Source organism: Varroa destructor, unplaced genomic scaffold (genome assembly GCF_002443255.2).
Source record: "Varroa destructor unplaced genomic scaffold, Vdes_3.0 BEIS01000007.1, whole genome shotgun sequence".
In the NCBI taxonomy this organism is placed as follows: domain Eukaryota; kingdom Metazoa; phylum Arthropoda; class Arachnida; order Mesostigmata; family Varroidae; genus Varroa; species Varroa destructor.
This window is the reverse complement of record NW_019211460.1, coordinates 10,096,120-10,098,986: the sequence shown is the minus strand read 5'-3', so window position 1 is coordinate 10,098,986 and position 2,867 is coordinate 10,096,120. Positions and strand designations below refer to the sequence as shown.

The window sequence follows — 2,867 nt, the reverse complement described above, 5'->3', positions numbered from 1 at the left end:
TACTGTACCTGTAGGTCTACTGTAGGTATACGACAAATATATTAAGTATTAGCGCAAGTGGACAGTAGATACGCTGTTATAAGTAAATGGACAATTCGCTAATTTGAGAATCTGAGGCGGATTAAATAACTGCAATAAGGCAACATAATTATTGAAATGTTTGCGAGAACGATAGAGCTATAGTTCTAAGATGAGACAGCTGAACCACGATACTGCAACGAGGTAGCTGCTGATACCAAAAATACAAATAAAAATCATCAGTTAAATCACAGACAAGCAAATTCGGTATCAGGCGAAACTACCGGTGGTTGATTTTACACAGAGATCCAAGGGTGCGATCTGTGTTAAACGATCAGTACACAAAATCTGACAAAACACAGCGTCTGTCACTATTTCATGTAAACCGGAAAAACAAAACCAATCCATTAATAGCTAGTTTATTTGTTTCATAAAGATCTAGTAGTATGCCAGCTAGCTAACTGAGCGTCTAGCGTTTCGTCTTCTGCTGCCACCACCTTCTTTAACTTCTGTTGACTTAAGTTTCACCAGACGCTCCGAGCTTTGCCCTATACGCACCGCCGTGCGCGATACTGTAAACTACATATGTACATTCATAAATACATACTTATACAATGGAATAAACCCATCGTTGTTGTCGCTGCTTCATTTTACTTCCTCTCCCGCGCTTTTTTTTTTCATCATTTGCTCGTGTAACTAGTCCTTGAAGTACCTGAAGTACAGAAACAGAATCCAGATATTTTTAAGAAACAGACGGCAACCTTTACTGTCATTGGTCCTATTGTTATTGTTGTTGTTGTAGCTGTTGTCGTCACCCTTGGCGCAGTATAAAAAATCGCCGTGATAGTCGCAAAAGCAGCATTTGTGTGAGGAAAATGACCGAAAAATAGAGGAAGCTTGTGCAGACGAAAACATGCATTTACCACTTTTGGATTACGCTAGTCGCTTGTCTCATTTGCTCTTCCCCTTGCGCGTTTTCTATCGTCTGCAAAAGTGAACGTATAAAGTTTGGGACCGCCTCACCTTGGTTTATATGTCAGATGAAAAGGAAACGGTATATACAACTAGAGAAAGAAGGATGGCAGCGACGGTAGCAGCTGGCGATTCGATGCGTAGCGGCTTAATGTTCCACTATCAGGAACCAGAAACCCAATTTGGATCCTTGGATCCCTGACGCGCGTGATTTGTCTTTTGCTCGCGATGCCGGTTCATTGCTGCGCAGTGCTTCGTAAAGTTTTGCATAAGCAGTACCAATAGTAGTAGTAATGGGAGATGGTGGTGCTTTGAAGCGGTGATATGATATCGCGTCGCGTATCATATTAAACGATGGGAGCAGACAGCCTTAGGCGAGACCGAACCAAAGATAAAGCCGAAACACAAAGTATACATGCTGCTGCCGTATCATGTCACAGTCTGTTCCGTTTTTATTTCTTTTCGTTGTAGAGAATAGACGACGCCTTGCTTTGCGGTGGGAACAGGCAGCGCTGCCGCTGGTACCGTGAAGCGGCTTGCTGTGGTAGACCAGCGTCGATGAGTGCAAAAGTCTACATACGTGTGCTCCATGTCACCGATATGCTAAAAGAACATCCACAGCTGTGCCACAAGAAAACATGAGGCCGATGGGTAGTGTTGAATGTGCTCACTTCCGTCCTGCGGTAGTGGATGTGGGTGGACCCGAAGGACGTGGCCGATTAGAACTGCACGTTCTAGGCGCTTGGTCGCCCGAACACAATGCCAAACATAAAGTTGGATCTTGTTTTTTTATGCTGCCTCTACTCTTCCTAACTAACGGTTTTTTTTTTACTATGTGTAAATGTCAATCTAAAAAGGGGTAAAGATAGGAAATTGCTTGCGGGTTGTCAGAAGATTCTAGTTGATACGTCGCATTTCATAAGATTTTACAGTGGATTGACTATGAGTAAAGGTGTTGAACAATAGTTTGACATAACTAATTTTGGATTAAATCTATAAGCGTTCTTTCGAACGTATTCTTCTATGCGTTACTCTAGAGCCAGGTCGCTATTAGCGTGCCACGATATTTCTATGAAGTCAACCAGTATTCTGTAACGATATCTAGTAATGATAAAAATGGTACCTTGTCAAGCTGCTCCCCCACCTGTGACAATCGCCGAACGTAAACATGAAGGAAAGTTGCCTCGGGTATGCCGATATTAAAAGCATTCACTTACAGGTGACAAGAAAAGAACGTACAGGATGACAAGGAGCAAGGACGAGCGCCGGGACCGAAGATCTGTTGAACGTACAGAACACGTTGCATCGCCGCAGAGATCGCTGTAATAATCCATATACAAGATGGACTAAAAATATGGTGGCGGCACAGCAAGCGCAATACATTCTGGGTAGATTCCTAAACGGACGATAGGCAGAAGGCTCTTGGGCCTGGGTTCTGTAACGTTATATATGTGGCGCATATAACTTTGAATTGAAGCACTGCAGGTGCCTAAAATATAGCAGGTTTATCATGCACAATATTTGCTGATATATTTATTTGTTCAAGTAATTATTCTAATAGTATGTGGTACTATAACAAACATTTTAAATAAATCTAACGTATCCTCGATGAGCGCGTGACTCGTGAAGGATATAATTAGTCGTACATATGGGACGTGATCTTAATCACGACAAGATTAAATGGTTTCTCATCCATTGGCAAATAAGGTGAAATCGAACTACCCGACATTATTGGAAATTACTTCGTCAGAAGGTATGAACTGTTCATAGTTGAAATTTGCACTTTTTATTATTATTATTATATATTATAATTTGAGTATTAATCATTTTCGTCAAAATGTTTCTATACAAAAGTATTGTAATTCAAGCTTACGGTG

General features: G+C 41.3%; 2 long non-coding RNA genes across 2 annotated transcripts; one reads left to right on the top strand and one right to left on the bottom strand.

Annotated features, from left to right (window-relative positions):
* Window positions 1-421: 421 nt before the first annotated feature.
* On the bottom strand, window positions 422-2,243 carry LOC147754294 (uncharacterized). The gene is made up of 2 exons (XR_015316877.1): window positions 2,114-2,243; window positions 422-730 (listed from the first exon to the last, which is right to left on the bottom strand). It is a non-coding gene; the product is annotated as an uncharacterized LOC147754294 (long non-coding RNA).
* Window positions 896-2,510, top strand: LOC147754293 (uncharacterized). Its single transcript, XR_015316876.1, has 2 exons — window positions 896-1,763; window positions 2,210-2,510. It is a non-coding gene; the product is annotated as an uncharacterized LOC147754293 (long non-coding RNA).
* The last annotated feature ends 357 nt before the right edge of the window (window positions 2,511-2,867 follow it).